Here is a 26,941-nt window from a genome sequence, read left to right as displayed (position 1 = left end):
AAGCTACACACTGTCTGTCCCTATCTACCCATTTGCCAAAAATTTAGTCCATGTTCTGAGTTCTTAAGCTTTGAGCAACCCCGTAATACAAACATTGAGAACCTTAGATTTTTGGATTTGGAAACCCAAAGGAATATGAGAGATGGGTTTAAGGTCACAAGCTACAAATAGCTAGAGACACGTGGTTTCAAAACTAGCACTCAGGACTGCAATGCCAGGCTTTGTTGCTCATGATACAACAGCCCTAGCATGGAGAGGGTCTCATGAACAGAAGATATCTAGCAAGAACTTCACCATAAGTGTGCCATGGCATGGTTCTATTGATGGAGTGGGCATCCTGTGTCTGTGAAGGACAGGAAAAGAGGCAGAAACTAGGCTGGTTGTTGCAAAATGTTAATAAGAGCTCTCTGGCTGTATGTCTTTGAATGGTAATATCTAAGTCTCCCATTTAGCATCTGTGAGAAGAAAGATTTTTCAAGGGACTGCTTGAGTACAGTGAGAAAAAATTTGTTTATTCCTAAGGGATATCTTTCCATCCGTTTTTTTTTTTTCTGGGAAAATATTTTTTTTCCCACACAGAACTATAGGGATGGAATAACCAGACCTCCTAAAAGGCTAAAAGCAACTCAGAACCAGAAACCACAGCAAGCCAGAGAAGCACCAGATAGCAGTCTGTAAATGTAACTTTTAGAAAGAGACTTCCAGACCAATTTCTCTTATGAATATTGATGCAAAAATTCTCAATAAAATACCTGCAAACTGAATCCAAGAACACATCAAAAACATCATTCACCAAGACCAAGTAGATTTCATCCCAGCCAAGCAGGGGTGATTCAATATATAGAAATCCATTATATAAACAAACTGAAAAAAAAATCACATGATCATCTTCTTAGATGCTGAAAAAGCATTTGACAAAATCCAACACTGATTTACGTATAAAGTCTTGGAGAGATCAGGGATACAAGGCACATACCTAAACATAGTAAAAGCAATACACAGCAAGCCTACAGCCAACATCAAACTAAACAGAGAGAAACTTAAATCAATCCCACTGAAATCAGGGACGAGTCAAGGCTGTTCATTCTCTCCATATTTTTTCAATATAGTACTTGAAGTCCTAACTAAAGCAATAAGACAATTAAAAGAGAACAAGGGGATACAAACTGGAAAGAATGAAGTCAAAGTATCACTATTCGAAGATGATATGATAGTATATATGAGTGACCCCAAAATTCCACCAGGGAATTTCTACAACTGATAAACACCTCCAGCAAAGAGGCTTGATACAAAATTAACCAAAAAACAACAATAACAACAAAACCACACACACACACACACACACACACACACACACACACATATATATATTTATATATATATGATAGTCCTCCTGTAAATAAAAGAAAAACAGGCTGAGAAAAAAATTAGGAAAACAACACCCTTCACAATAGCCACAAAATATATAAAGTATCTTGGTGTAACTCTAACCAAGCAAGTTAAAGAACTATATGAAAAACATCAAGTCTCTGAAGAAAGAAATTGAAGAAGATATCAGAAGATGGAAAGATCTCTGATACTCATAGATAGGTAGGATCAACATTATAAAAATGGCTATCCTACCAAAAGCAGTTTACAGATTCAATGTAATCCCCATCAAAATGCCAGCACAATTATATATGGACCTGACAAGACCAATTCTCAACTTCATATGAAACAAACAAACAAAAAAAAAACCAAACAAACAAACAAACAAAACAGAATAGCTAAAACAATCCTGTAAAATAAAAGATCTTCTGGAGGTATCTCCATCCCTGATCTCAAGCTGTACTATAGAGCACAGTAATAAAAACTGCATGGTACTGGCATAGAAACTGACTGGTGGATCAATGGAATCGAATTGAAGACCCTGAAATAAACCCACACACTTATGGACACCTGATTTTTTACAAAGGAGCCAAAGCCATACAATGGAGGAAAAAAAAAGACAGCATCTTCAACAAATGGTCCTGGTCTAACTGGATGTCTACATGTAGAAAAATGAAAATAGATCCATATTTATCACCCTACACAAAACTGAAGTCCAAGTGGGTCAAAGACCTCAACATAAAAGCAGACACACTAAATCTATTAGAAGAAAAAGGGGGGAAGAGCCTTGAACTCATTGACAGAGGAGCTAACTTTCTGAACAGAACACAAACAGCACAGGCTCTAAAAACTACAATTAGTAAGTGGGACCTATTGAAAGTGAAAAGCTTCTGTAAAGCAAAGGACACTGTCAATAGAACAAAATGATACCCTCCAGACTGGAAAAAGCTGCTCACCAACCCTACATCCAACAGAGTGCTAATATCCAGATTATATAAAGAATTCAATAAATTAAACACCAACAAATTAAATAATCCAATTAAAAACTGGGGTACAAAGCTAAACAGAGAATTCTCAACAGAGGAATATCAAATGGCCAAGTATCACTTAAAGAAATGCTCACCGTCCTTAGTTATCAGGGAAATGCAAATCAGAATGACTCTGAGATTCCATCTTACACGTATCAGAATGGCTAAGAACAAAAACTTAAGTGACAGCAAATGCTGGCAAGGTTGCAGAGAAAGGGGAATCCTCCTCCATTGCTCGTGGAAGTACAAACTCATACAACCACTTTGAAAATCAATCTGGCGCTTTCTCAGAAAAATGGGAACAGCTCTACCTCAAGACCCAGCTATACCACTCCTGGGCATATACCCAAAAGATGTTCTACCATACAACAAGGACATTTGCTCAACTATTTTCATAGCAACTTTATTCATAATAGCCAGAAAGTGGAAACAACCCAGATGTTCCTCAACCAAAGAATGGATAAAGAAACTGTGGCACATCTACACAATAAAATACAATTCAGCTATTGAAAACAAAGATATCATGAGATCTGCAGGCAAATGATGAATCTGGAAAAGATCATCCTGAGTGAGGTAGCCCAGACCCAGGAAGACGTGAAAGGTATATACTCTCACTTATAAGCAGATATTAGCCATACAATACAGGATAACCATACTACAATCCACAGACCTAAAGAAGCTAAGTAACAAGGTGAACCCTAGGGAGGATGCTTAATTCTCATTCGGAAGGGCGCATATAGATCTTCAGCCACCAGATGTGGTTGAAGAGAGGGAACAGGACAGGAGCCTTCCATAATGTTCTCTGAAAAACTCCACCCAGCACAGGATCAAAGCAGGTGCTAAAACTCAAAGGCAAAATTGGGCGGAGCACAGGGAGTCTTGTGAAAGACTGGGGGGATAGGAGGACCTGGAGAGGACTGGAGCTCCACAAGAATATTAACAGAGCCAATAAATCTGGGCCCAGGGGGCCCTGCAGAGACTGATGTACCACCGAAGACCACAGGCCCCCTGCTCAAATGTAACCAATAGGCAGCTCAGTCCCCATGTAGGTCACCTATTAAGGTGACCAGGATTTGTTTCTGACATAAAATCTATTGCCTGCTCTTAGGTCACTTCCCAGGGCTAGGTGGCCAGAGGAAGAAGATGTAGGTGGTCTTAAAGAGACTTGATAGTCTGGAGTCAGTTGGTAAGAGAGTAGCACTCCCTCCTTCTGAGGAATAGGAGACAGGGATAGAGAAAAGAGAGGGAGGGTGGGACTGGGAGGAGATGAGGGGGGTGGCTATGATCTGGATCTAAATTGAATAAATTAAAAAAGAAAAGAACTTTTATTTGCCTGATGCGATTGTTGTCTCAAGGGCTTACTGCCTCCCATCTGCTACCCTAGACCTAGTCCTGGAAGCTTCTAGCCACCATATAATCTAATCTAGGTCTAGAATGTGTTCAGCCCTGAGACTTACTGCTGAATAAGCTTACCCTTTCTAGTTCTTTCTGAACTCTTGCCAGCTGGTTCAACTCAGCTGTTCTGGCTCAAACACCTCTCCAAGCTGTCTGATTCAAACTGGCTTCTCTCAGATTCTAACTGAAATACTCTGCTTAACCTCAAACTAACTCTAGCAATCTTTTCTAATCTTCTGGCTCCTTCTCATTCTCTGGCATGTTCTGTCTTCACCTGCAACTAGCTTGTTCTCTCTTCAAACTGTCTAACACTGTCCCAGTAAAACTGCCTCCTCTCTCTCTCCTGTGCTGTTTTAAGTTGCCTCTGGTTTCTCTGTTTTCTTGAGAGTTGGGAATATCCTAATCTGTCAAATCTCTCTGATCAGTCACTTTGTTTGCCTCTCAATTTGATATCACTTTTAAACATCTATATTTTCTTCTACAAACTAACTTTACCTTCACTGTTTGAGATTAAAGCCTTTAATCCTTTTAAGGTATGTCTGCATTCCTCTTTGGATGTGATAACAGCAGCCATGCTCCTGACTTAATTTACAGCACTCAAGATCTAGGAAAACCACATCCCACTCTAAAATAAGCCAGGGCAATAAGAACAGAGATCAAGGAAGTTAGAAAACCCCAGCCAGGCATGTGGCACATGCCTGTAATGTCATCATTCAATAGTCTGAGACACAAGAATCCTGAATTCAGGGTCAGCGTGGGCTAGATAAGGAGAAGCTGTCTTTTTGAAATAAAGTCCTTACTGCTGAATACCTCCACTCTTAGCTGTACAATCCTGAAATCTCTAAAAACCTTTAAAACATATTTTTTCCTCAACTAGACAAAAAGAAAGTTCACTAAGAGAGTTACTTGCAAAAAGCAACAGAATGAACTACAAGCCATGTTTTTTCTGGGCTGCATTAAAAGATACAACTCAAACCAGATCCCTGGCTATATCAGGCCATAGGTCCAATGGACTACCAAACAAAAAAAAAGCCATTTAATTATATGTTACTCAGTAGCACACATGCCCAGAACTGAGCAGCTTCAATCTTACTCCATATGTGTCCACCACGGTCCTATACCTGGGACCTTGATGAAACTCCATGGCCCCATGGTCTGTCATCTGCAGGACTGGCCTAGTCTTGCCTCAACAATCCACCTGTAAGGTGGGATCACCCACATGGATGGAGGACCAGGTCTGCTGTTTGCCAGAACTCCTGCAGGACTTGTTCCTGTTATTCGCCGGCTTTTGAATTCTCCTGCATGTGGCCTTTCCAGGAAGCAGCCAGCTCCGGGAAGGAGTCTAGGAAGGCGGTGAATACCAGAGGAATGGTCTCTTCCCTGGGGATCACTGGCATAGTAAACTGCCACACAGGTCGTTTTTCTCCCCCCCCCCATGTGAAAAACGGCTTCCTCAGCAGCACAATTACGACACATTCACAAACAAGAATAAATAAAACTTGTGCTACTCGGGAGCAAAAAGAATATAAATTATACCATAGCAATAATAGCAGCAACTGCGGTTTAGGAAAATGGCCTTGAATGAGAGAGATTTAGGAGTTTAGCTTCCCCGTGAAGCAGGAGACCAACCAGTGCACCAGGCTGAGCGAGGCAGGCATGTGGTCAAGGATGGGGGCCTGGCTGGGCCCACTTGTCTTAGAGAGGTGTGACAAGGTGAACAAATGGCGAGTGTGGATGGGTGAGTTGACCGATCCCCTGGCGCTGTTTGAAATAACATTCTGCTTAAAGACACTGTGACGCTTCAAAAAAGAGATTTCTCTTCTCCTTGCTATTATCCTGCCTTCATGCCGTGAGCAGAATCTCATCTGTCTAGGATCGGAGAGCGTTTCTGGATGTTTCTTTTATATCTTTCTCCCTTTTGTGGTCTCTATTCCCTCCAAGCTGCGACTTTCTTTTATTAACCATTTTAATATGGTTTTAATTGAAATTGAATTATATCGCTTTCCCTCACCCCTTTCCTTCTTTCAGACCCTTCCAGATATCCTCCCAACAGCTCCTTACTGGTCCCTCCCCTGAACTATCAAGTATATAGCTTCTTTGTCTCTGATTATTATTGTTACAATGTACGTGTGTGCGTGTGCTGTAGTAGATGCACAAACGTATTTAAGCTGCTGAGTCTGTTTCTGTTGGTGATGTATGTATGGGTCCCAGGATGACCACTCCGGATTAGACAACCAGGAAGGCACTCATCCCTGGGAACGACTAATTTTCCTTTTGCTGGAAGTCGGTGGTGGCCTGCAGTTCTTTGTCTAGGGGTGTGACATTATGTTTGAGGTATTAGAGACATTCTTTAGATGCCTGGGCAGCCTTAATTTTATCTTCATACTTAACTGTTCTAACATTGCAAGCTGTGTGAGAGTGGACTGCTGACTACCAGCCTTGTCTGTAGTGGTTTTGAGTTCTCACCGTCTGCAACATTGCCTCTTTCATCTCAGGCTGGCCAAGTCCAAGGGAAGGGCCCCATATCCTATCTGAAGGAGAGAACAGTCAACCCAAATTCTCCGTGCTTAGTCGGCAAGTTCTTGTCAGTGAATAGGTCTACACCTTTCACTGAGGCACTCATCTCCTCAGTTGTGGTAGCTGCCATTCATCCACAGAATTTCTACATTCCTGGCCTTTTTAGAAGTGAGGCGATTTCTAAGCTAGGTAGAAATGAGAAAGAGATGCAGGATTCTGACTGCTTCTAATCACACTTTTACCCAGGCTTTACTTATCTTCCTCTTCCATGCCCCACCTCTCGAACCAGCAGACGATACCAGCATGTGAGAAATTAAAGGTGCCGGCTGCACATCTGTTAGCCTCTCGGCTCTCCTCACTGGCAGCTTAGGGTGTTGTTCCCCCAGATTTTTTGATCATTGTCCTTGTTTACTCTTGGTACCCAAACTGCTTTTTTTGAAAAACAAATCTATCTTAGTGGAGCTTCAAGTACACACAAGAGTAACTGCACATTTAACCTCTACTGCCTCCGATATTTGAGCTAATATTCTCCACGCATTGAGCAACTCTCAAGACAAAGCAAAGAAAAACTAGGAATCCCACTCTTCACCCTCATCCATGTCGCCTGGCAACTCATCTCTATTCCCACATTTGCACACTCTCCCTGTGGTGGCTGAATCTGTGATGTCCCCTGCTGGCTCATATTTTGAACACTCCTTCCCTGCAGTGTGGCAGTGCTTTGTGACTGTAAACCTTCAGGAGGTAGGGTCTAACCGGTGAGGCTGGCCCACTAAACATCGGCTCCCGGAGCCTGACTCGGTCTCTCCTCCTGATTCCATGATGTGAACAGCTGGAGTCACACTCCTGCCACCAAGACCTGAGTTGCTCTGTAATGCTTTCTTCACCATGATAGGGTGACACTCCTTGAAATCATGAGCCCAAATCAGTCTTTCCTCCCTTCCCTTGTTTCTGTCGGTCACTGTGGTCACAGGGATGTGACAGTAACTAGTGCTCTTCTCTCTGGGGCCCTATGGAGACCCTTTTGTTAACAGGAGTTGTCCTTGAGAGGCTGACCCTATTCATTCTGTCCCAAACCGTCTTTCTCAAAGGTCTCTTCCTGTCATAAAGCACCATCTATGAGTGGCTTTCTGATGGCCACAGCTACCCTCAGCTCATATTTCTGGTGAGATTTTTTGCTTCCTGGTGATATTTCAGCTCTCACTGAGAGACTGCTCAGCTGCTTCTCTTTATAACTCGTCATTGATTGTAGGGAGAGGGCTCTGTGGACCGGGGAAGAGAAGTCAGATTGAAGAGGTGGTTTTCTCGTCATGGAAGTCCTTTAAGAAGGGTGCTGGACAAATCACAGGGCCAAGGTAAGTACTCTGTTCATCTGGTCCTACTCAGTGCTTTCTAATCGCTGTGAAATGGTGGCAACAACCCTCCTGGGCTCTCCTGCAGTGGCTGTGCAGATGCGTTGAGTGACACCAGCTACACTCTGGGATTCCAAGAATCCAGAATGAGCTAACTGTTATATCCAGGCCTGAGGATAGCCCGCAGCAGCAAGGCTGGAGGTTATTCACAGAATCCCCACTCAGACACTCTGCCTGTTCAGTAAATTACCCAGGAGCTGAAATGAACAAAGCTCAGTTCTTACTGGGCATATGGGAAGCTTTAGAAAAATATATATTGTCTATTTTACAGGTACTTGAGCAGGGGAAGAAAGACCTGTTTTTCAGACACTCTTTCTGAATCATAGGAACCTAAAGCACAGACCTCTCCAAGAAATAGTCTTAGATTTCAAGAGCTTGGTTGAAGTGCTGCTTTTGAACTATTGAAGAAAAATTAAGCCAAGGGATGGGAATAAAATTAATTTCTACTTTAGCAAGAATAAGGCGGCTCTTTTCCTGAAGCTTTGCTTTATGTCAGTATTTGTTTATTTTCCCATGCAATCCTTGTAACAACCATATGAGATACTCATTACTATTTCCCCATCATGCAAAAAAGGCTCAGAGCCTTTAGAGTAAGAGTGTGGCTGAGCTGAGATTTGAACACAAAACTTGAGCGGCTGCCATGTCTGTGCCAGGGCCAGTGCTACATCTTACAGAAACTGACTGAGGTCTTCAGTCATGGTTACGAGCCTCCATGTCTAGTTGAGAGGGCACTCCTCTGTCTCAAGATTAGGCTGGACTTCTGTTGCTGACGGAGGTATAAGGAGATTGGTGTCACATATGTATCAGATCCTGGACAGTGAGCTCGCCTAACATAGTCACTTGCTTAACCCAGACATAGTGGTCCACTAGCTCTCTCCAATCCTACAAATTTTAAATGATGTGAATTCTGAAACACATCTTGTTTATTTCCGATTCATACACTCCTCTTGCTCTCACCCACCCCCACTTTCAGAGCTCCATCTCCCAACCTGTTTCCCCAAGTTTTCTGTTAACCCTAGCGTTGAAAGATGTTATGTTGGTACTTAAGGGTTTGGCTAGGAATTATTTAAACCTACTGCTATTTCTCCCATTAAAGTAAACAATACCCTGACCCTTTTTGTCCTGTCCACTACTGTCCAACTCACCCCTACTTTCTAGAAACAGTTCCTGAAATCATCATCTAAATACCTTGTTTATTGTCAGCTATTCTCACCCCTCTGTCCCTCCTCCCACTTTCCATTAAAGCACTCCTCACTCAAACAATGTCCTAAGTGTCACCAAGGTGCCTGCCACAAAGGCCCCAGTGGCTTCTGTTCTGCCACTCCAATGGGTAGTGCTTGTCATCATCTTACTTGGCCTAGGAACATTTGCAGCTTAATCCCTTGTCCCTCTGATCTATGTCCTCCACTTGATTTCAGGCTCTTCCCCAGCTTATCCCTAAATTTACCTCACTCCCTCTGAGCAGCTGTGGGTGGTTCCTTCTAACTCTCTGACCTCCCAGGGTTTCTACTTTGTATTCTTTTCCCCATTTATCATGTTAACTTAAAGAGATTTATTCTAGCTTCATTTCCTGTTGCTGTGACAAAATAATCTGACAAAAACCAGCCTAGCATAGAAAGGATTTATTTCAGCTCACAATTCCAGTTTATAGTCCATTGTACAAAGAAGTCATGGTAGCAAGAACTTGAAGCAGACAGTCACATCTACTGCCAGGAGCAGAGAAATAGTGAATGCAGGCTTGCTCAGCTTCTCCTTCTTGATACAAGCCAGGACACAAACCCAGGGAATGGGCGCCACCCACTGTTGGTTGGGTCTTATCAACTAACACAATCAAAACAATCCCCCACAGACATGCTATAGGACAACCTATTCTTGTAACTCAGTGATACTCTTTTTCTCAGGTGATTCTAGATTCTGTCAAGTTGACAATGTGTAACTATCACAAAGCATTCCAGACCATTGTTTTGCCCACAGTTCCCTCCATGCACTGCAAGTTCACAGTTCAGCTCCCATCCTTATGAAAGCTTCTCCAGTGCCATGCATTTAAGATTGAATTCCTGATGTTCTGACCATCAGACCTGATTTACCCACAGCCTTCTTCATCTGGATCAACATGAGGTCTCCATTGAGTTGCTCAGGCTAAAAATCATGGTTTCATCCTCGATTCTTTCTTCTCTTACCCACACACAGATACCTAATGTCTCTGAAAATTCTGTTGGCATTATTTTTAACATATACACCCAGCCCGAGTGCTTGTGGACCACAGCCCTGCCTTGCTTACATCTTTCCCTCTTCTGTGTTACTGCATTTACCTCCTGACAGGCTTCTCTCTTTCTGCCTTCAAACTCCTAAATCCTATTCTCAGCAGAAAATGGCCAAAGTTTTGTGATAAAAAGGAAATCTTAAATGTCTTGGGTTTGGCTCAGTGGTAAAGCACCTTTAAGCTTTGTGATTAGTTTCTAGCACAACCCAAAAGGAAAAGAAAAGAGAAGAAAAGGCCTCACAAGTTTATCCCTCTTCCTCCAACCCTGTTCCCTATTCCCACATGACCTTGATTCCAACTGTGCTTCTTATCTTCCTCATTTCCTCCCACTCAACCTAGCTGCAGCCCAGTCAGATGACTTCTCAGTGCTTCCTGGTGCTCACATAGCAGCTGCACTCCATCCTGGAGCTTGTTGGCTTCCCATTCTGTTCATTGGTAACCTCCTCACCCCGTTTACTCCACTGAGACCAGCCTGACCATTGTAACCTTGTTATAAATATCTGTCCCTGTCCTGTATGCTCAGCTGCCTTTGGCAGTCAAGTCAGTGTTTCTTGTGTTCTATTGTGTACACACACACACACACACACACACACACACACACGCGCGCGCGCACGCACGCACGCATTTACTTTCAGCTGGTTTAAAGTCTTCCTTCCTCTACAATATAAATATCTGTTTTTGTTTAGAAGCACCAGACACCTACAACCACGCCCAGCACACCACAGGTGCTTAATAAATGCATGTGAGATTCATCATGCTGAACACTCTTTTAGGGTACTGGCTAAAATTTGCATGCCACAGCCAAACCTTGCTTACCTGGCCTGTTACACGTCCTAGATTCTGAATTCAAACCATCTGTGGTTTCTCTAAGCCACACAGTACATACACAGATAACTGAAGATGCTTTGCAAGGAGGCAATAGCAAAAAGGCATTGGGATACTGCAGCAGAAGTATGGCTACTATACAGGGGTGGGACACCCAAGGAGGTCATGTTGCCTGCATCCATCTTTTCTGTTGCAGACCCCATGCCACATACCAGAGTGGCACACATAACCAGGGCACAGTGCATCCTCATCAGCTCAGGACCTGCCTCTGCCACTCCCAGGCTGTAGTTCCTAAACTGCTCCTTTCTGTGACCATTTCCTTAGCTGTTAAATGTGCTTCATCATTGAACTGACATGTAGCATCGTTTTACCGATTTTTGATTTAGGGTTAAATTAGCTAACACAAAAAATAAGGAAGTAGTTTTTTGTTTTGTTTTGTTTTTAATGCTTGCTATATAACAAACATTCAGGGGCTGGAAGGATGCCTGGCTTGGCAGTTAAGAGCCCATACTGCTCTGATGGAGGTCCTAAGTTCAACTCCTAGTTCAATGTCAGGTGGCTCCCAACCAGCTGAAACTCCAGCTCCAAACCCGAAGCTGCACTACCTACACATGAGCACTGCCTGACTACACACACACACACACACACACACACACACACACACAACCACATTACAATAAAAATAAAAAACGCTTTTTTAAGAAATTAGATAATTTTGGTCAATAAGTCATTTTTTTTAATGTGCTAGAAATGTAGTTCAGCTTATGAGCGTTTGCCTAGCATGCATGGAGCTCTGGGTTCAGCTACTACATCCCATATATGAGGCTTGGTGGCACATACATGTAATCCCAGCACTTGGGAGGTAAAGGCAGGAAGATCAAGGAGCTCAGGGTCAACTTGAGCTACATAGAGAAATTGGGGCCAGCCTGGGCTACACATGACAATGTCTCAAAAATAAATAAGTAAACACTTTATGCAAGTTTTTTTTTATAAATGGTAATGTGGTAATTTAATAAGCTTTAGATTTTATATCCACTGGCACTCAAAAAAGTTATGCAACAGAGTACCTAATATATGACAGACGTCTTGGTGCCATGCCAAACTCCAATACAGGAGCTCCTGTGAGCGACTTAAAGTCTAGATATGGTCCAGAGAGAGGGTGCGTGATGCTGTGAGCTCGCTGGGACTGAGCAAACGAGTTGGTGGGAAAGCCAACACAAGGAGGGGTAGGGAGGGTCCCACAAGCTGTGATGCAGTAAGTCTCACCTGATGTCAGAGCCGGGCCTGGAGGAGTCCTTGAAAAGCAAACTCCGCAGGTTACTTTTGACATTGCTTAGCTAGAGCTAGCGTCGTGGTCAGTTAAGGCAGTGAATGACGCAGACTGTTGCCGGATGGGAAAGAAGCAAACACTCAAGAGAGTCTCAGTGCCAGCCAAGGTTCATGGGCCACACATGTGAGAAAGCCATTTCCCTCTTTTCCTAAGCAAACAACAACCCTTGGTTCTGGGACTTGGTCCATCAGGCTCTTCTCAAGTCCTTGAACACTGATTTCCTCCAAGCCGCTCTTCCTAGGGTGGCTGCTATGCACACACTGGATCCCGTCGGGAATGCCCTGGAGGGACACTGTCTCTGGGACCACTGGGACATGTAGCAGTAGCATATCCCAGCTGTAGTCTCTCAGCCTTGGCCACTTCTGTTTACCAAGTGATTTAAGACCTGGAGCTGTGAGCACCCAGAAATAGTTCTGAATGTTCGGTAGAAGGTTCTCAGAGCCCAGACTGACTGCAACTCATCCCTGGAGTTGTTATTCCAAAGAGTGCCGGGGAAAGACAGTGCACGTATTAATGAATGGCTCTAGCTGGCTCTTTGTCTGAGAAGTGTGAATTTAAAGACCACATAATTACTAGATAGGCCAGATTAAAAGAGCAGAGCAAGATTTGTTAGGAACATTGCATTCTTAAAAGGTTTCTTTCCCCTAAAATGCATGAAGGCCATCCTAATGAGGTTTCCAAACAATGGGACAAATGAAGTCCCCCCGTCCATCTCTTGCCACCAAAGCTTCCAGCACCGTGATTGGGTTATATTCAATTGCGGTTTTGGCCAAAGGGGTCCCTTGGAAATCCCTAAATAATCCAGGTTTTTGCCAAGAAAATAGGTTACTCTCCACAAACTGACAGCAAGGACGCATTACTGAAGACAACCACTACACAATTCCTTGAACGTGGAGAGGTAGACCTGGTGCCTACCTAGAACCTTCACCCCTATGTTCTAATGTCTTTGGTATGGGAAGGCATTCTTCAGGCTATTAAAAAATGTAGACACAACCTATTCACAAACACTTTGATCTACAATACTGTTCTTCTTGCAAAATATGCTAAGGCAATGATGGCACAAGGCTTGTCAGAATAATCAACCAATGTCTGATTTGATTTAAGGCTCATTCCACAGGATGAAACCCATACCTAGCACTGCCTGGAGTGTCAAGAATAAGAAACTACATATCCCAGAGACCTAGGGTAAAACCAAATAAGACTGATCTGAAAGAAGAAAAAACATGTAGTGATAAAATGACTCGTAATGATATTTTGCTATACATAAGTCAGCGCATTACTCAGCCATCCTCAGAGGAAGTTCCTCCTGGGGCAGACAGGAACAGGTATAGAGACCCATAGCCATACATTACAAAGGGAGAGAAAGAACACACAGCTCTAAATTGGATGTCATCATCAAATCCATCTCCTCAGAGCTCAGGGAACAGCTAGAAAGGGAAGCTAGCTGGGCATGGTGGTACATGCCTTTAATTCCAGCATTCAAGGAGGCAGAGGCAGGCCGATCTCAGTGAGTTCGAGGTTAGCCTGGTCTACGGATGGAGTCCAAAGCAGCCAAGGCTACACAGAGAAACCTTGTCACAAAAAAAAAGAAAAAGAAAAAAAGAGGAGACTATACTATTAAGAGTGTGCTCCCTGAACTTCAAACTGTTCTCTAAGATTTTCTACATCAGAGCCACTAGCAAAACCATCTTTACCTAACCTTGATAAACTATCTGGTTTTTGTAATTCTTTCTAAGGGTAGTGGCCACTGCTAACAATGTACAGCTGCAGGTTCTCTTCAAGGGTGATGGTTAAATCATTAATCTGCTCCAGCATTCATGCCTGAAAGAGATCACGCACTGTTAGTTGTAGGTAGGAGTTATACTGCCCAGTGAGGGGCTGGTGGCCCCCTTAGAGTCTTCATACAACTGACATACTGTGAAGGATGTGGACCGTAAGGGGAACAAGCAAAGCTATGCTCCATAACAGCATGAAGTCCTCAGGATGCATAGTTCTCGGGGTTATGCCTCTCCAAGACAAACTCATCGTGATTGAGCTGACCAGCGTCCGTATTCCATGAGTTCTGGAGCTGTTTTGCTCTTGCTCTTGCACGGCTCCCAACAACCAGTGTCTTATTACCAGTCCTATTCCCCCTTGCCTATTTAGACAAGATGTGTCTGACAACTTTTCACTATAAAGTTACCGCTTTTCCTTTGTACAGAACAAATACCCTGAGATGGAGGCTTCTTTGATGCTATGGGTCATTCTCTTTCTCTCAAGCTTTTGCCCACTAATTTTAGCAACCTTTGATGGATATCGCTCTTACAGTGTTTGCCTAGTGGTGACTCTTCTGTTTCCTAAACACTTTATAATTGAAATTCTTCTGTGGAGAAGGCACCATTCCCTTTAAGTGGGAGACAGTTGAGCGTAGGCAATGACTTCAGGGTGATACCAGTGTACTGATTACTTTCCCGTCAGATAACAAAACACCCAACTCATACAACTTCAGGGAGGAAACCATTGTTCTGGCTCATCCATGGTTCTGTATTTCTAGGCCCATGGTGAGTCAGAAGACCATGGTTGCAGAGGCATATGGAGAAGTGTCCATATGAGGCAGAGGAAAGAGGGCAGAAAGGGGTCATGGCAAAATAGAACTCACTTTTCTAAAGGCCCCATGTCTAAGAGTTCATCACATCTCAATAATACTGTGATGTTATGACTCTATCAAGGAATTAATTCATTCATTACCTCTAAGCCCTCAGGGCAGAACTGTCTCTGGAAACACCATCACACATGCGCACACACACACACACACACACACACACACACACACACAGGCTTCAGTAATCCCTGAGTTATTTCTTAATTCTTAATTGACTATCATAACAAAATTTAACGCACACAACTGGCCTCTTAGAATCAGAATTATTTAGTAAGCCAATTCTGTCATCATCATCACCATCATCATCATCATCATCATCACCATCATCACACTTATCAAAATTAATGTTTGTCTTTTAAGAGCAAATTTTTTATCTTGGTTTCAAATGGTTAAAACAGTAGGTCAGAGGACATTCTTTCTTTCAGCCTAGCCCTCCCACCAATATAGAAGATAAAGATAGCTTTTTCTTCCTGTGTGACCTTACCAATATTTTTCTCTTTTTTCCTGTACATTCCTTCTAAACCATTTAATGGCTGGTAGATTTAGTACAGGCAACACACACACACACACACACACACACACACACACACACACACACACAACCGCTTTATATTTCAGGCTTGCATGGTTATATTTGCCTTCACAATGTGGTTTGTATAAAACTGTGCTCTTTTGACCCACTACCAATTGATACATGAGGCTCGCTTTGTAGTGGAATACATTTTGCTTTACACAAGCACTATTTTTGTGCCAGAAATGTGGAGGACACATTTTATTAGTTGCCTTATAACTATTACCATAGTCATGTTTGTTAGTTGATGCATTTTGAGGATAGAGGAAAGAACAAAGTTCATGTTAAATTCTACTTCTCTGTTCTAATTTTAAATGGACTACTTCAGCCAATTTTCTATTTTTAACCAATTATTTTCTATTCTTTTTCATTTAATGAAATGAAGGGGCTTTTAAAAACATGCATTTGGGGGAATAAAAGAGAGGATCCAGTCTAGCCACTTCCCTGTCCAGCAGCTTGTCTCTCTATACTGTATTCATCACTTAGATTTTAAAACCTTTCAACAGATGCATTATTTCAAACAGCCATTCATTCAAATGACCTCTCTTTGCCTTGACTGCTGCTGCAAACCCGCTTTTCTTTCCAAGTTGAGAGTGATAAAAAGTGAATTGAGAAGCCTTGACCATACTCCCAGCTTCCTTCTGAGGCTGCCTGTCAAGATGGCACTTGCTTTTTTTTTTAATGACAAATCAAGGGAGATTTTAAATTAAAGCACTGCTAACATCATTTCAACTCAAATTTTCATTTGTAAGTCCTTTTTCTTTAAACACTAAAATTACAGACTGTGGCTTACCTGTTACTTGGGGAAAATGCACGTGAGAACCGGTTCCTGTTAGGGAATGCTACCTTCCTTGCAAGAGAGAGGATTATAGGCAGAACTAAGACAAGCCTGTGAAACTTGTGACTTTTCTTATCTTTCTTCACAGTATAAATATCCTATATCACCTGCGAGCTCACTGCAGAATTAATGCTCACTAAAGAAATCCCAACTGCATACACTTGGCAATGGGAGCAGATGAAATTATCAATTAAACACACACACACACACACACACACACACACACACACATTGAATCCTCCCCCTCCCTGCATAGAAATACCATGCTGCTTTGTCTATATAGTTTGTTTGGCATCATGGCAAGTGAAATCTATATGCTTCGTCACTTCCTGTGTTTGTTTGGCAGTAGTACTTGCTTTGAAAAATGAGGCATTAGCACAGGTGATGCAGTAGGAGGTTTGAAATATTTTCACACACATGAGCTTATGCTTCTTGCCTTGTGCTCTGCTTTGAGCCTGGACCCCGGAATGTGAATAAACTGTGTATAAACTGTATATAGATCTGTGTATAAACTGTTACAGGAGGTCAGTTTCAGAAGGAATCTAGCCTCGTTCAAGCAACCTGATGAGCTGCAATGAGAAGGAAAGGTACCTCTCCTAGGTCATTGCGTTTGGTGCGGTTTGCTATGGGGGGACAGTTGGCTGACTGAGTAAGTTTTAAAAGAAAGAAAGATCAATGAAAGCTGCAGAGTGAGTGAGTGTGACATGGGAGTCCTGGACCCACTGCTCTCAATTCCCACAGGCATCTCCCAGTGTAAGGATCAAACCCCAAGCACAACTTTCTCTCCTGTTGAAGGGGAAATGTGCTGCTCTAAACTGATCCCTAAATGAAACTCCCAGGTGGGACAACATGCATCGAGATTATGCTGTTTTGTTTTAGTTTGGGGCTTTCTGTTTTGTTTTGTTTTGTTTTGTTTTGTTTTGTTTTGTTTTGGTTTGGTTTTTGGAGTCAGAGCTTCTCTGTGTAGCACTGGCTGTCTTAGACTTGCTCTGGGGAATAGGCTGGTGTCGAACTCACACGGATCCGCCTGCCTCTGCCTCTCTGAGTGTTGTAGATTATATTTTTGAGACATCAAAATAAAACAATTTTTTTGAAGAGTAGTGTTGGGTGTCTGTGCTATTCTTATATAATCACTGGGCTTAGGAAAGAACTCAGTAAAGCTAACAGCTTTACCTTGTATGTGAAGAACTACATTTGAAGATACTTTGAGGAGCTGGTAGAGGGCAACTACTAAGAAAAAAATATGTTTGTACTTGTTTCCTGTGTAGATAAGTGATTCTCACTAAAGTATTTCAGAAACGAAAGACGACTAACAGGAGGAATTTCTGGCAGCCACCATGGTGCCAGCAAGATGGGAGCAGTGATAAGCTTTTAAAGATCTCTTCAGTTCTAATGCATGTGACTGAATTTAATCTTTACTGTAATTCTGTGGGGTGATAGTATTGTTATCTTTATTGAGGTCCAGGAAGATAGAAAGGTTTGTCTAAAGTCAGGTCATTCAGATTGAAGCTAATGCTCAAACCTAATTCTCCTGATTCAAATGCATGTTCTTCACAATTGAAAATAATGCTCATATTGCCCTGATTAGAAGATGAAAGATCTTTATATTTTAAACATCAGATGAAATAAGAGTTAGAAAGTAAATAGACTTTATTATGCTATAAAATAGACAAGCTTTGAGTCAAGTAGAAATGAAAAATATATGTAGAACGAAGCTCAAAGGCAGGAAAAAAGAAAACTTCAACCTGAAAAGAAACAGGAAGTAGAAAAAGATATTTCCAATGTACTACGCTACACAGGGCAGCCATGCTGTGTGCTCCATTGTGAGACAGAGAGAGAAGGGCAACCATGTTGTGGCCTCCACAAGGAGACAGAAAAATGGCAGCCTTGCTGTGGGTTCCATAGTGAAACACAGAAAGCATGACTTTTATTCATTCTGCCAGCTTTTAATACGGCATCCACAGAATTACAGTAAAGATTACTTCTTCACATGGATCATATTAGTTGAAACAGAATTTGATTCCTTCAGAATGTCTTCTTTGATTAATCCTGCTCTTCCCCGTCTCAGTCCCAGCCAATCTGTACAAGATGCTTCTAAGAAAAACATTTGCCTGATTGATTTCCAAAGTGGTTGTACAAGTTTACATTCCCACCAGCAGTGGAGGAGGGTTCCCCTTTCTCCTCAACCTCGCCAGCATGTGCTGTCACTTCAGATTTTGATCTTAGCCATCCTGATAGGTGTAAGATGAAATCACAGAGTCATTTTGATTTGCATTTCCCTGATGACTATAGACATTGAGCAATTCTTTAAGTGTTCTTCCACCATTTGAGATTCCTTTACTGAGAATTCTGTTTAGCTCTGTGTCCCATTTTTAATTGGATTATTTCATTTTTTGGTGTTTAAATTCTTAAGTTCTTTACATATTCTGGATTAGCCCTTTGTCGGATGTAGGATTGGTGAAGATAGATCTTTTCCCAATTTGTAGACTGCCTTCTCGTTCTATTGATAGTGCCCTTTGCTTTACAGAAGCTTTTCAGTTTCAAGAGGTGCCATTTATTAGAGCCTGAGCTGTTGGTGTTGTGTTCAGGAAGTTCTCCTGCACCAACGAGTTCAAAGCTCTTCCCCACTCTTTCTTCTAACCAATTTAATGTGTCTGGTTTTATGTTAAGGTCTTTGATCCACTTGGACTTTAGTTTTGTGCAGGGTGATAAATATGGATGTATTGGCATTTTTCTACATGTAGACATCCAGTTAGACCAGCATCATTTCTTGAAGATGCTGCTTTTTTTTCCATTGTATGGTTTTGGCATCTTTGTCAAAAATCAGGTGTGCACAGGTGTGTGAATTTATTTCTGGGTCTTCAATTCAATGCCATTGATCAACCAGCCTATTTCTATACAAGTAGCATGCAGTTTTTACTATTATTACTCTGCAGTGTAGCTTGAGGTCAGGTATGAAGAGACCTCAGAAAACTGAGAATAGCCATACTTCAAGACCCAGCTATACCACTCCTGGGCATACACCAGAAAGATGCGCCACCTTACAATAAGGACATTTGCTCAGCCATGTTCATAGTATCTTTATCCGTAAAAGCCAGAAACTGGAAACAACCTAGAATGTCCCTCAATGAAAGAATGGATAAAGAAACTGTGGTACATTTACACAGTGTACCACATTGTAAACCATAGTATAATGTGGCACATTTATACTACTTAGCCATTAAAACAACAACAACAAAAAGGAAATCATGAAATTTGCAGTGAATGGATGGAACTAGAAAAGATCATCATGAGAGAGGTAGCACAGACCCAGGAAAATACACATGGTATATACTCACTTATAAGTGAAATTTAGTCATATAGAGCAGTATAAACATACTACAATACACAGACCCCAAGAATATAAATTCAGTGGACATCTTGGGCTTCATGTCAGTCCTAGTTAGTGGAGTGGAGGAAATCTCTGACATAGACTTTGTTGCTTGCTTTTTGATCACTTCCCCGTTATGGGACTTCTTTACAAGTCCACGGGGAGGAAAACAAATTTAATCCTCATGGGAATAGATGAACTGTGTTGTCTGGTAGAGAGCTCCCCTATTCTGAAGAACAGGGGAGAAGGGATGTGGGAGGGAGGGTGGAACTGGGAGGAGATGGGGGAGGGACCTATGACTGAGATGTAAATTGAATTAATTAATAAAAAAGAAAAAATCATTTGTCTTTACATGGTGTGCTTAAATTGTCTACACATGCATGTGTGGCAATGATTTAACACAACTACTATCGCTGCCTGACTTTAGTCTGGGAATAATCAATCATCAGTTCACTAACTCTGCGTACCCAGTTTGCACAGAGCGGCAAATAGGGACATCGATATGCTTCACAAGTGGGAAGGATTTCAGCGCTTAGAAGATGAAAGAAAACTTTGAGGTTGCCTGTACTTGCAAGAGACCCACAACTGGGCCGCTGTTGTTCAATTTTTTTTTCCTTGCAGACTTCTTATTAAAGCAGTGGCAACAAACATAGAAAACTCAACAAAGCCATTCTTCAAACAAACCCGTATTCAGCCGTGTAAGAACAAAGGGACACTCAATGAAATCCAACAATAAGTCATTTAAAACAGATAAAAGAAAAGGCATTGTTAAAGCCAGTATATAATTAACTTACAAACTGACTGCACATGAAATTGTTGAGGCAAGCAACTTGCTAAGAAATTTTAAAGTAAGGACTTTACTAAGAATGTGATCTGTGTCTGATCTCGTAGGGAGAGGGAGGAAAGGGTCACTTTCTTTGTTTAGAATGGATCACTATCTGTTTGGTTGTTTGGTTGTTTGGTTGGTTGGTTGGGTTTTTTAAGATAGGGTTTCTCTGTGTATCCCTAGCTGTGCTGAAACTTGCTCTGTAAACCAGGCTGGCCTTGAACTCACAGAGATTTCCTTGCCTCTGCATCCTGACTGCTGGGTTTAAAGGCATATGCCGACACTGTTTGGCCAGAATTGTAGTAAGAAGAGATTGGGTCAGAAGATTTTGCGGCAGCTGGGTGTAGTGGGGCGCATCTTTAATCCTAGCACTCCCTTGGGAGGCAGAGGCAGATATATTTCTGTGAACTTGGGACCAGCCTGGTCTACACAGTGAATTCCAGGCCAGCCAGGGAGACATGGTAAGACCCTTTCTAAAAACAAGGAAAGACCTTTTAGCATGCAGAAATCAGAAAGAGGTGCCAGGGATGAGGACAGAGCCAGTGTCCTGTTGTTGCTTCTCATTGTGGATCTTACATGTGAGACAGAAATCTGAAAAATGCTAGAAGACTATGAAAGAGCAAGAACCTCCATGGAATTTCTTCTTCAGTCTACCCTGACTTTTCTAGATGAATGAAAGGCAACTCTGAATATCAGTTGAGAGCACTTAAGAGTCACTTCCTATTTCCAATTCTAGCCAAGCAAAACCAAATTCTATTGTCACCTCCTTATTCTCAATGATCCTTGGCAGATAGGGTAAAGCGTCAGGTTTCTGGGCAATGCGCCTGAAGATTATTGAATTATATTTGTCTTGTCATGAAATCTGCATTGAGCAAACCATCTTCTTTCTACTTAGGTTTGCTGGTGGGAACAGTGGCACACATTTCCAGCTACAGCATGCGGAAAGAGGGCCTGTCACACACTCTGGAGACAGTTGCTCTCCTTGGTCGACAGCTTCTCCTCCTGTCCTGTACTCAGGAGTGGAAGCTGGCAAGTGACAGCACGGGTGCCAGAAGCCAGAGATGATGGTAGCACAGGAAGCAGAGAACACATCCTTAGACTCAGGCGGCAGTAGGACCTTGGATAGGTCAAGCTAACATGTTCTGAAACCAAATGAATGTACTCGTATGAGTATGTACATTTACCATACTTATTCCACCATTTTTATTTGGAGTTATGAATAAAATATGGTCCATGCCTATGAGGGATTTAAAATCAAATCCACAAAGATCTACAAATGCTTTCCTGCCTAGGAAAATAGAATAGGGGAAATTCTACTGGAAGAAAATTGGCGTAAAGGTTCTTAGAAGACTGTCCCAGTTAACTTTTTGTCAACATTACACAACCTAATTATACAGAAAAGGGGACATCAATTGGGAAGACGCCTCCCCCAGGTTGTCTGGGCAGGCGGTACAAAAGGAAAGCAAGTTGAGTAAGCCTCGGCATGCAAGTCATGACAAACAAGCCACTGTGGGCAAGGCGTGAGGGATACGCCCTGGGAAGCAGCACTCCTCCATGACCTTCAGTTTCCCGTCTCCAGTTCCAGTCCTGCCTTTCCTGCAGATGAGAGCTGTAGGATGAAATAAACCTTTTCTTCTTCAAGTTGCCTTTGGTCATGTTGTTTCTCAAACCGTTAGAAAGCACACCAGGATAAGGACAGAGCCCCCATTCCTGCAGAATACAGAAGCTGTGTGGAAGATTAACATCTGAGCAGAGCAAGGGGTCAATTTAAGATTGTCTGGAAGGCTTAATTGTGTAACTTGTAAGGGAGGCAAAAGCAAATGTTTGCCATCTCTTGCTTTCTTATGGTCTGAGAGGGTTTTGTTATATGAAAGAAAATGAATACTTTCCCTGAGCTTCTCTGCAAGACTGGGGCAAGTCCTGTATCATCTTGACTCAGGAACCATGGCTTCAGGAATTCAAAACTCTGCTCTCGGCCCTCAGTGCAGAGCTATGCAACCAGGCTACGTGATATTATAAACTCCTGTTAAATAACAGTTTGGCTTTCCTGGGTAGAGTACAATTGTGAAATGACCAGGAGATGAGAATACTACTGTGTATAATACAAAACATCAAAGTGGAGGTCTTTTCTTTCTCATCAGTGTGAGGTTTTTTCCATTTTCCATTTTTAAAACTGACCAAAGTTACAGCTATTTTACTAATTACATCGAAAGTGCTAGATGATGCCAGGAAAATTGGATAGCATAATAAAACAGCCTTACCATGTATTAAGCCCTTTTATCTTTCACAGTTTTGTGAAATCTGTCGGCCATCTAACCTGTGCGGTGAATTTTCATTTATACAAAACTACATTAATAAAGTTCTATAATGAGAAATTAGACTGAAAAGCAGTTCATAATGTATCTTTCAGCTTTATAATTAGCTCTATAATCTGTAATCAGATGATTTAAATCTAATAGAGTTAAATTACAAAGTAAGTAATTTCTATTTCCAATAGGAATCGTTATATCTTTGGAATTTTCTGAAGTGCTAATGAGTTTTAGGGAAAATATTGTATATCTTATTCACTTTATTTCCCATTAGTATCACACTGCCTGTTCTCTGCCACTCGCTAAGTAAACAACCACTGGACAAATCAATGATTATGTAAACTCGAATGAGCAATTAATAAAATCATATTGATTTTCCATTGCTCCCACTCAGGGCCTGAATGATGCTCACATCCCCATCTTCTGAGAGCATGCATCCATTTCCTTCTCCATTACAACTGGATGATACCTCTGCCCTATCAGTCATTAAATAAAACGTGCATCCCTCCAGGTAATATGTGACAAAGACTACTATAGAAAGGTCGGGGTATGCAGGGTTTCAGTTCTGCCATGGCCATTAGGCTTTCTGCATGTCTCATACGTAAAGAAGGCTTGCGCTGAACCTACTGCCAGCCAAATTCTGTGCATGCACAACGCAGGTGTTACATAACTACTCATAAAACTCCAAAAGATAAATGAGTTAGCCCCAGCTTATAAATGAAAAAGAAGGCTGAAGCTCAGAAAGATTGAGGAACTTGACTAAGGTATAGGACGTATGATTACAAAATAGGTCTCACTCTAAGTCTAATTATTATGATGGTTCATACACGTAGAAATAGTGACAGGGTAGATAAGAGTTTCTCAGACTCTGAAGTCTATGATAGTCACAGCATCAATGTACCAATATCCAAGGTTGCAGAAATTGCTCTATGAAAATCCCTTTTCTAAAATGATAATGACCATTGTACATGGCCACTGAGTCCCTGCCTTGCCAGACCACCGTGGCAGGCTCTTCCAGATCTGCTCAGTTCAAATCCTCAGTCTCTTCAGATTCGACACCACTGTCGGAGCACATGCACTCTGGTCTTCGCTTCATGGGTACGGAGTCTCTCTCCAGGAGTGATAGCTGCTCACTATTTGTCTGTTGTCTATGTGAAGTTCAACGGGATGTTGCTAGGAGCTAAATTCACGTAAATCCAATGAGATTGCTTTCCAACCATCAGCTCTCATTGACAGGTAGGTTTGCTGGAGCTTTCCCATGACGTGTTGAGGATGTAAAATGACTGGTGAGCACTGACTCATCCGCAAAGGCAAGCGTTCCTTCCCCGAAGAACCGGGTAGCTTCGGAAGATGAGTTCACATTGCCTCCGCAGGCTGATGTCTTCCTACATGCTTTGCTGAAAATCTGACATTTGTGCTCACTGAGCGAACTGCAAGATGTAAAAGATGTGCAAATCAAAGGGCTTCTGCGGGTGATTCTCAACCCTTCCCATGTAATGCACCTGCGGTCCTGGGGAAGCACAAAGGAGGCGTGGCTTAGAAGAAGGTGCTGGTGCAGCCCACCTGGGTTCATGACTTAAGCTCGCTCTGTCTCAGTCTCTGCATGGTGGTCATGACAGAAAATATGTGCTTCACACTGATGCTAAGAGGAACAAAAGTGTTATTACATCAAACCTCGTGAAACATGTTCTATACGTAATAGAACTGTATAATGTTTGCATTTTTATAAAATCTCAAGTTTAGTGATCCCCATAATTTGTATGTGTGTGTTTCATTACGGAAAAATGCAAGTTTTAGTGGTAGCTGAAGTAGTTTTAGTGGTACACTCTGGAGAAGTGTTTCATCTATTGAGACGCCACCAAGGCAAAAGTCAAGTTCCGTTAGAGTTCGACAGAACATTACCAGAGTAAAGCATGAGTGTGAGCAAGAGGAGAAGATCTGGTTTGGGGCAGAACAAAGCAAAGTCACACAGCTTTTTATATCAGTGGGGCCAAAAGAAGTCTCCTTAAATTATTCTCGAATAAACAAGCAGTGTCCATTCCTGCGTCAAACAGACTGGTACTAATACTGACCTGGGCCCATGAGACCTTGGCCTGGCTGGATCCCACTTCTACTCATCCCCTATGCTTCAGCCTCTTCCTATCCCACCTCCAGTCACATGTTACTCCTGACTGCCCTGGTTGCTGTTGCAATCACACGACCTCTTGTAAGTAAACGAATTGCAAGTATGATCAGGAGTAAAACAAAATGCTCAGCTTTGTTTCTGCGCTGCTTTAGAACAAGTTCGTGAAGGCGATCCCTACAAACAAGGCCGTAACTCTTCTGAAAGCACTGTGGACTCGGACAGTGAACTATGGCTATAGTTGGCCTCTGAAGGATGAACGACTGGTGGCCCTGATTTGCGGAGAGCAAAGAACAAAACGCAGCTTTGCTTTACACCAAGCAGATCTTCCATCACCATTTTCAGCTGAAAATAAAACGTAATTAGATCTATATGAAAATCATCCCTTTTTCAATTAACTAACCAATGAAAATTGCACCAGATGAGAATTTCTGCTTTAATTATATGAAAATAATTGCTCTTGAGAACAATTGAATTTGATTTTTCTTTATAATGGATTTTATTATTATTATTATTATTATTATTATTATTATTATTATTATTCCTTTAAAACACAAACGTATGAGCTGGAGAGACAGTTCAGTGATTTAGAACACTTGTTGCTCACCGGTTCAGTTCTTAGCACCCATATGATAACTTACAGCTATCCGTAACTCCAGCTTCACAGCATCCAGTGGCCTCTTCTGACCTCCATGCTTACCAAGGATGCTATTGGTGTACATAAATACTCAGGTTAAATCTATAAATCTATTTTTTTTAATTTTAAAAAGATAAAACAAGAGACTCTATGATATAGATCAGGCCTATAAGCCTATCTATATATATGTTGCTTATAGTCATTTATTGCCTAGCACCTCTACCCAATAATATCCTTTCTTTTTTTTCTTTTCTTTCTTTTTATGGATAGAAGGCTTAAACTTCTCAAGATTATTTGTGCTTAGAATAAGACCCTCCGCAAGTATCCAAAGTTAACGCCACTGTCCTGGCGCTGATATCTAGCACATACATTAGCGATGGTAACAACTTAGTCTTTGTTGATTTAATTAAGTTATTTGTCAGGAAATGTTTCTTGCAGCAGGAAAAGAAGGTGTTAATTAGATTACTGATAAATTAACAAACTGTTAAAATAGCAAACAAAGGTTTCAAGCCTTCTAAACTGCCACCTGAGCACCTGGGACTGACAGGTTCCCAGCATTCTATAGTAGGGACCTAGAAACTACAGCTTGTAGGTCAGATCTGGCCCTTGACCTTTCTTTGTAAATCAAGTTTTATTGAAACATCAGTAACACAATTATTTACATGTGACCTATGACTGCTTTTAATCTATAACAGACAGAGACGAGTAGTACGGTTGTACATCCAATAGATGGAAATATTAATCAAGAAAATATTTACTCTCTTGCCCTTTACCAAAAATGTTACTAACTTTGGTTCTAAAGGACTTGTGTTACCAAAGGTGATGCTCTGAGAGGGATGACATCAATTGTGTTTTTAAAAACATTTCTGGAACCTTGTCATGATGAGTTCATTCCTCAAGGGTTATCCACAATAATGTGAAGCACACCAGGTAATTAACCACTGCCACAGTCCTATGACACAAAAGGCCCCTTCATAGGTGCCTTATTTCAGAGTATACTGTACAAATAACTAGGAAGGGGGGAGAGGACACACTTCCCATTTGACCACACTGCCTCTCCAACTGTAGGCCTCTGTGCTTTAGAAGCTTGTGTCTTTCACAAGCCTGTAGTTCAGAGCTTATAAGCAGTGGCCATGAAGGCAGTCTGGTAGAACTGGAAGCAGGGACAATCTTTATAAAGGCTGTTTCTCCAGGTGTAAAGCCATTCTAGAAGCCCGGGTTGATGGTTTGTTACTCGCCACCCCCCACACACTCTAGATAGATAGATAGATAGATAGATAGATAGATAGATAGATAGATAGATAGATACATACATACATACATACATACATACATACATACAGACAGACAGACATACAGACAGACATAGAAGATAGATAGATAGATAGATAGATAGATAGATAGATAGATACATACATACATACATACATACATAGAGACATAGAAGATAGATAGATAGATAGATAGATAGATAGATAGATAGATAGATAGA

The 26,941-nt window shown here is 41.7% G+C and overlaps 1 protein-coding gene across 2 annotated transcripts in view; it reads right to left on the bottom strand.

The window, feature by feature from the left end:
- Egflam (EGF like, fibronectin type III and laminin G domains) overlaps nt 1–26,941 on the bottom strand; it is a 179,968-nt gene that overhangs the window by 132,362 nt on the left and 20,665 nt on the right. The window lies entirely within an intron of this gene.

The sequence above is a fragment of the Psammomys obesus genome, unplaced genomic scaffold, assembly GCF_907164565.1.
Source record: "Psammomys obesus unplaced genomic scaffold, mPsaObe1.curated_primary_1811, whole genome shotgun sequence".
NCBI lineage: Eukaryota > Metazoa > Chordata > Mammalia > Rodentia > Muridae > Psammomys > Psammomys obesus.
This window is presented reverse-complemented; position numbering and strand designations above follow the sequence as displayed.